The sequence below is a fragment of the Pogoniulus pusillus genome, chromosome 8 (assembly GCF_015220805.1).
Source record: "Pogoniulus pusillus isolate bPogPus1 chromosome 8, bPogPus1.pri, whole genome shotgun sequence".
Taxonomy (NCBI): domain Eukaryota; kingdom Metazoa; phylum Chordata; class Aves; order Piciformes; family Lybiidae; genus Pogoniulus; species Pogoniulus pusillus.
Genome location: NC_087271.1, coordinates 34,739,714 through 34,747,788, shown reverse-complemented (window position 1 = coordinate 34,747,788; position 8,075 = coordinate 34,739,714). Strand labels below are relative to the sequence as shown.

The 8,075-nt window shown below is 47.7% G+C and overlaps 1 long non-coding RNA gene across 1 annotated transcript; it reads right to left on the bottom strand.

Moving 5' to 3' along the window:
• Nucleotides 1-3,042: 3,042 nt before the first annotated feature.
• On the bottom strand, nt 3,043-6,894 carry LOC135177909 (uncharacterized). Its single transcript, XR_010303238.1, has 2 exons — nt 6,787-6,894; nt 3,043-3,252 (listed from the first exon to the last, which is right to left on the bottom strand). It is a non-coding gene; the product is annotated as an uncharacterized LOC135177909 (long non-coding RNA).
• Between the last annotated feature and the right edge of the window lie 1,181 nt (nt 6,895-8,075).

Here is an 8,075-nt window from a genome sequence, read left to right as displayed (position 1 = left end):
TCATGCATGACTGTGCAGAAGGCAGAAAGAAAGAGCCCCAGAAAAAAACACAGCAACAAAACCAAAAGCAACAAAGGGAGAACACTCACATTCAGAGAGAAATAAAAGAGTGAACTCAACTGCTTCTAACAATACCCTTTATTAGAAGGCAGCTCTAAGGTGCCCCTGGATTCTTCTCTAGGCTGAACAATCCTACCTCCCTTAGCCTACCCTCATAGCAGAGGTGCTTTGTAGTGGAGGGCAACATAGGCCCAAATAGGCTTACATATTCCTTGCCTTGCCTGGACATACTTTCCTGCCCAAACATGTTTTTCTGCCCAAACTAGAGCTAAACACATTAAACAGACAAAAGGGGCACAATAGGCCTGGTGCCACAAAGTATCACAGTACCACAGTATCACAGTATCACCAAGGTTGGAAGAGACCTCACAGATCATCAAGTCCAACCCTTTACCACAGAGCTCAAGGCTAGACCATGGCACCAAGTGCCACGTCCAGTCCTGCCTTGAACAGCTCCAGGGACGGCGACTCCACCACCTCCCCGGGCAGCCCATTCCAGTGCCCAATGACTCTCTCAGTGAAGAACTTTCTCCTCACCTCCAGCCTAAATCTCCCCTGGCGCAGCCTGAGGCTGTGTCCTCTCGTTCTGGTACTGGCCACCTGAGAGAAGAGAGCAACCTCCTCCTGGCCACAACCACCCCTCGGGTAGTGGTAGACAGCAATAAGGTCACCCCTGAGCCTCCTCTTTTCCAGGCTAACCAATCCCAGCTCCCTCAGCCTCTCAGACCACACCTTGAGTACTGTGTCCAGTTCTGGGCCCCTCAATTCAAGACAGATGTTGAGGTGCTGGAACATGTCCAGAGAAGGGCAACAAAGCTGGTGAGGGGCCTGGAGCACAAATCCTATGAGGAGAGGCTGAGGGAGCTGGGCCTGTTTAGCCTGGAGAAGAGGAGGCTCAGGGGTGATCTTATTACTGTCTACAACTACCTGAAGGGGCATTGTAGCCAGGTGGGGGTGGCCTCTTCTCCCAGGCAACCAGCAATGGAACAGGGGGACACAGTCTCAAGTTGTGCCAGGGTAGGTATAGGCTGGATGTTAGGAAGAAGTTCTTCACAGAGTGATTGGCATTGGAATGGGCTGCCCAGGGAGGTGGTGGAGGCACCGTCCCTGGGGGTCTTCAAGAAAAGCCTGGATGAGGCACTTAGTGCCATGGTCTAGTTGATTGGATAGGGCAGGGTGCTAGGTTGGACTGGATGATCTTGGAGGTGTCTTCCAACCTGGTTGATTCTATGATTCTATGATTCTATGCTCCAGCCCTTGGATCATCTTTGTGGTCTCCTCTGGACTCGCTTCAAGAGCTCTGTGTGCTTCTTATGCTGGGGACACCAGGACAGGATGCAGTATTCAAGGATGCAATTGTGGAACACAAACTACCCCTCGTTATATTCACACACAGGTTTAAAAGGAGCTGGAGCTACTGGGTCTTCCCTTTAAAGAAAATGAGCAATTATAAATCAAATCACAGAAGTTAGGAATGTAAATGAATAACTTCCAAGCTTTCATCTCCTGTGAATTATGGCAGGCCATTTTGTCATGCTGTGTTTCACTTAGCAACTGTTGCCAAGAACATCTGCATCTTAATCCCCAATTCCAAGAAAGATGACAACCTCTTTCTGTAAGTGATCAAGGTTGGAATGTATATTTCAAAACTTTTTTTTTTGCTTCCTGGGTTTCACTGGCTCAGAAACTACCCCAATAAGTGTTCAGGTTGTTTTTTATATATGTAACTTTTTTCCTGAATTACTGACCACAAATAGGTCATCCAGAAATCACTTATTTAAAGATGTGAGCTCTAAGCAGCTGATTTTTCATTGTCCAACCTAAATTTTCTCTGGTGCAACTTGAGGCTCTTTTCTCTCATCCCATCACTTGTCACATGGGAGAAAAGATCAATCCCACTTGGCTCCAACCTTCTTTCAGGGAGTTGTAGAGAGCCAGAAATTCTCCCCTCAGCTGCCTCTTCTCCAGACTAAACTTCAGCTGCTCCTCTCAAGACTTGTGTTCTTGATCCTTCATCTACTTTGTGACCCAAAGAGTCACTCTTTCCCTGACTGTCCCCTCTCTTTCCTGGACTCACTTTCCCCCTCTACTCCACTCTGGTGAGACCCCATCTGCAGTACTGCATCCAGTTCTGGAGTCCCCATTACAAGAAGGATGTGGATGTGCTGGACTGTGTCCAGAGAAGGGTCACGAGGATGCTCAGAGGGCTGCAGCAGCTCTGCTGTGAGGACAGACTGAAAGAGTTTGGGCTGTGCAGGCTGCAGAAGAGGAGGCTCCAAAGTGACCTTCTTGTGGCCTTCCAGGATCTGAAGGGGGACTACAAAAAAGCTGGGGAGGGGCTTTTTAGGCTGTCAGGGAGTGACAGGACTGGGGGGAATGGAGCAAAGCTGGAGGTGGGGAGATTCAGAGTGTATGTGAAGAGGAAGTTGTTCACCATGAGAATGGTGAGAGGCTGGAATGGGTTGCCCAGGGAAGCAGTTGAAACCCCATCTCTGGAGGTGTTTAAGGCCAGGCTGGATGAGGCTGTGTCCATCCTGATCTCAGGTAGGGTTTCCCTGGGCATGGCAGGGGGTTTGGAACTAGCTGATCCTTGTGGTCCCTTTCCAACCCTGACTAATTCTATGACTTCTCCAGCACCAAAATATGCTTACAATGAAAGGTTCAAAACTGAACACAGTATTCACCAGTGCCATGTGCAGGAGGATGATTTTTGTCCTGGTCCTGCTGTACACACCATTGCTGATCCAGGCCAGGATGCTGGTTGCCTTCTTGGCCACTTGGGTACATACTGGCTCATATTCAGCCACTGTCAAACAACACCCTCAAGTCCTTTACTGCTGGACAGATTCTAGCCACTCTGTCCCAGGCTTGGAATATTCACAAGATTGTTGTGAGCCAAGTGCAGGACCTGGCACTTAGCCTCATTTAACCTCATCACATTGACTGTGGCCAACTTCCTGACCCATAAGACCCAATTCATGATCTCATTTGAGTTTACACTCTCATCCATTGCTGCCACGTGGTGACAAATTTGACCAATCATCTTTGAAAGATGAGTTTTAGGGTGTCAGACAAAGACTAAATAACTGAGATGCTCCAAGATACTCCAAAGAAAACTTGAGATCATCTGGAAAGTGATGTGGTGACACACACATGGAGTTCATTACATCTCTGCCTTTGCTGGATTGAGGTCTAGAGACAAAAAAAAAAAAAGTAAAATCTGGTAAATTTTCATTGCTTAATATCTTTGCTGAGCAAATAATAAAACCTCATTACAGAGTCCATTCTGCAATATTAAAATCTGGATTGCAGAAAACACAAGAAATTAAAAAGTGTAATGAATACAGCACATTGTGCAGTTAAAGATTAAATTAAATGCAAATCAGTTGTTAAAATGACTAAGTAATACTGCAGGGTGTTGTACTTATGCTTGGGGATAAAATATACTATAAAAAAAAAAAACTTGTATCAACCCTTTAATTAGTTCTAGATTGAACAAATGGTGAAAATAATGAAAGGTGGTGGTTTTTATTGTACAGTGAAATAACAAACTGCTGTCATTCTGCTGTGAGCTAGAATATGAGCCTAGTGAGGTCACCCAGAATTTTTTTACCTTTACTTTTAAGAACTCTCATTTAGAGCTCAATTTATCAAAAGAATTAACTGTGAACTAAGCAAGAGCACTGTCACAGCTGGTGCCACATCTTGAGGGGCAGGAAGATAGAGGTGGCACCTGCAGGGAGGAGCAGACAGGACAGGTGACCCTCAACTACCAACAAGGGATTGCAGTCCATGAATGGCATCATCAGGAGCATGCTGTGAGATCGCTAGGATCAATACTCTTCTTCAGTGACTGATGTCCCACGAAGGCTCTGTTCCTTCTGCCTTCCATCCTGATCTATGTGTTCTTGAATCTAGTTCCAGAACCTCTTGAGTCTGGTTCCCACCAGCTGCTGACTCAGTCTGGGACTTGCCCAGTGCCTGTCTCCAGCATCAGTGGTGCTAATGGTGCCATCCCTGCCATCGGGGGTTGAGTTGGCTCTTGATTTGTGTCTCTGTCTCTATTCCATGGGATTGACCTTCTTTCCATCCCAGATGGTTTAGTTTCTTGCCCAGCCCATCAGTCTCTCTCTTCCTTCTTTCCCTTCCCTCCCCTCGAGGAAGGCAGAGTGCTTCATGGAAAGCCTCCAGCCCTCACTCAAACCTGACTCTTGACAGTGTGCTCAGCAGATTAGAAAGGAGACTGTGTACAAAACCCAAAGAAACAATGAGAAATTCCCAGGTCAGTTCTTCCTATAAGAAGCTAATGACACTGACCTCAGTGACTACTTCTTGGTGTGCCATTTGATAAAGAGCTTATTCAGATTAACTGTTGGACTCCTTTTTTAAACAAACATCTAAGCTGATGAGTTGCAGTAGTGGTTTTTTATTTGATACAGTAGAACAGCCTTTTGGCAAGAGTACCTTTAATCCAAGCACTACAACCTATCTGGGGAGCCTGTTACAGGGCTCAGGCACCCCCACAGTGAAAAAGTTTTGCCTCATGTTCCTGTGGAACCTCCTCTGCTCCAGCTTGTACCCATTGCCCCTTGTCCAATCATCAGACATCACTGAGCAGAGCCTGGCTCCATCCACCTGAACCAGCCCTTCTCAGCTTTATAAACATGAGGTCTCTCCTCAGGCTCCTCTGCTCAAAACTGAGGAGCCCCAGCTCCCTCAGCCTGTGTGTGAGGATATGTGTTGTGATCAGAAACACAATCAGTGAAGCATGGAATAGGAGGGGAGGTTGCACCTTATGTAATTCAATCTTAATGTTTTAAGGTCCAGTTGTTTGATGTGGTGGAGAAGCCAAGAGAGGGCGAGGACCAGAGTGATTGACATTTGACTTCTTATCTAGAGCTAGAGTAGTGCCATGCATGTTACTCAAGCCCAAAGCAGCAGCTAGCCTCAGAAAATGAAGCTCATGAAGTTTAGCATGAAGATGAGCTCAGGCTAAACTAGCTCGGGGCTAGATGCAAATTTGGGGTGCTTGAGAAGTGAAAAGCTGTTTGTGAAGGTGACCTGCTCCAAGTCAGAACTTGTGGTTGACCAAGCACCAGCTTATGGAAGCAATGGAGCAAGTCAAAGTCAGGTTATGTCTGTTCTGGGCTCACTCTTATGCTTCTGACAGCCTTATCCTTCAACACTTCCCTTTTGGCCAAATAGATGAACTCACAGGGTGGAGCATGACCCAAGAGGGCCAATGAATCTTTCTTTGAAGAATGTTTTACTGCTGGAGGCACCAGTTCATGGAACATAGCCACTACCACTGGGGGATGGGAGACAACACTGAGTTCCACTGCTATGGATGCAGAATTCAATGCTTGGTTACAATGTGAACATGAGAACAGGTTTACTATAAGCATGGAGCAAGTGGGGGAATCTGAAATGGGCATTTCCAGGAGTATGTCAACAAGAAGTGGTGAGTCAAGAGCTGTGATAAGCTGAGCTCAGCATTTGCTTTTTGTTTTGCAAGTTTCTGCACCCATGTGGTTCTGAAAGTGTTGCCTACTGGCAGCACACATCTTTCCACAGAGGAGAAAGTGGAATGGGAACACAAGAGGCTGATGGATCTGCAGGTCTAATTTGAGCAGGGTGAGATGTGCCATGACAAAGGGGAAACTCATCAGTGAGGAATGAAGATTTTCCTCAATGAGATGCAGAAAACAACCCAGCAGGGAAGTGCCTGAACCTGCACCCAGCCAGCTCAGACCTCAGCTGGCTGTTTGGTGCCTTTCCCAAGATGAAGGTGCTTCCACATACACAAATTGCACAGCAAGGACTGACAGCCAGCACACATCTTTGGGGTTGGGCCATACCTTGGTGCCCTCACTGGAGAAGAGAAACTTGGTGTATCACTACTACATGGTGTAGTATCATTAACTACACCTACCTAATGGGAAGTTGTGTGCAGGTGGGAGTCAGGCTCTTCTCCCAGGCAACTAGGGACAGTACAGGAGGGCATGGCCTGAAGCTGTGCCAAGGAAGGTTTCAGTTGGATATCAGGAAGCACTTCTTCACAGAAAAGGTGATTAGGCACTGGAGCAGACTGCTCACGGAAGTGGAGTTCCCCATCCTTGGACATCCTCAAGATAAGACTAAGTGGGACCTGGTAGCATGGTTTAACTGGTGCCTTGGTGTTAGGTTATAAACTGGACTTGAATATCTCAGAGACCTTTCCCAGCCTCAATGATTCTGTGGCCCAGCCAGCACCCATGAGTGAAGTCAAAAGGAGCATCAAACCTTTTCTTTTGTCCCCTTCCCCATTCACCTGGTGTGCAGCATGGGGACTCACCAGTGGTGGCAGAGGTGTCCCTCTACCCAGCTGGGCACAGCTTGGGGCTTCTGCCCACCCTGGAGCAACTTAAAAAGGGGATTGGGCAGGGAGGGCAAAGCAGTCACAGCTGGGGTGGGAGGAGGCTCCAACAGCTCTGTGTTTGGGGCAAAGTGTGCAAGGGGGAAAGAGGTAGAGAGGATGGAAGAGGGGAGGTGGTGATGAAACGAGGGAGATGGAGGGGAAAAGGATGCAGATGAAAAGAGGAAGAGAGGGGAAAAAGGAGAGGGAGAGAAATGGAGGAAGATAGAAGGACAAGGAGGAAGATGGGGAGGGTGGGAATTAGGAGATGGAGAAAAGGAGGAAGATGGGGATGAAGGGAGATTTTTAAGAGACAGTAATAAAAATGAAACCTGGCCTGTACTGTTTGCAGTGAATCAGCCTTCTCATGACCAATCTTTGCCACTTCTGCTTGGAGAAATAACCAGACATCTTCACCAGCTCACTCTGCTGGCTGAACTCAAGCTAGGAAATATTTCACATGAGAAAGTATTACTTCATTAGGAAAATAAACCTTGAGCAAAACCCACCCAAACCCACTTGTCCCTGGTGCAATACAATTCTCATCAGAGAACAAGAGTGCTCTGCAGTCCAAAGTGAGGAGAGAACACTGTGGCCATACTGGGACTCAGTCAAGGTTGCTTGCTAAGGGCCCATTTGCAGTGAGGCTGCACACACTGTTATCACCTGCAAAGTAAAAAACGAAGTCTGACCTTTTTAATGGCAGCTGATACTTTTACCTGCTTGAAACTGTGAAGTCAAAAGCATGCCCATGCTTGCTTGACAAATGGAAGCCTCGGGAAGCAGCAGAGCAGTTGCACATCTGGCCCAGCAGCTGGAGATCCAGGCTAAACAGACACAGGTCACAGAGAAAATCCACAAGCAAAGAGACAATTCTGCAGTTAGGTAATTGTGAGACCCAGCACCCACAGTTGATGTTGAAGCAATGGTCAAGTCCCTACCCTAAATAGCCGGGGGGCCAAGCAGGCCCCCCGGCCTTTTGATCCCACTCCCAATCACCCAGTGCACACCAGGGGCACTCACCAGTGACGACAGGAGGAGGATCCCTCTGCCCAGATGGGCAAACTTGGGGCTTCTGCCCTTCCTGGGGCCCCTTATATGGGAGAGCAGGCAGGGAGGGTCAAGTGGCCACACCTGGGGTGGGAGGAGACTCCAAGAGCACTCAGGTGCTCTGGGTTTGGGGGAAAATGCGGGGTGGGGGTGGGAAAGGGGCGGGTAGGGTAGAAAAGAGGAGCTTGTGGTCTGGGGAGGGAGATTTTGAGAAAAGGATGGAGAAAAAGGTGATGGAGAGGAAAGAAAGAAGTTGAGGGGAGAGAAGAGATGGAGAGGAAAGAGGGGAGAATGAAGATTGAAAACAAAACCACACAAAAAAGCCCTGGCCAGTAGTGTTTGTGGAGATGTTCCACTACCTTCAGCATCTTTACAGCTCTGTGCTGGATTCTCTCTAGAAATTTGCTGAGGATCTTCTTGAACTGAGTGGCACAGAACTGGGCACAATATTCCAGATGTGGCCTCCCCAGGGCATAGTAGAGGAGGAGGAGAACCTCTCTCCACCTACTCACCACACTCTTCTAATTCACCCTAGGCTGCCATTGTCCTGCTTGGACACAAAAGTGAATTG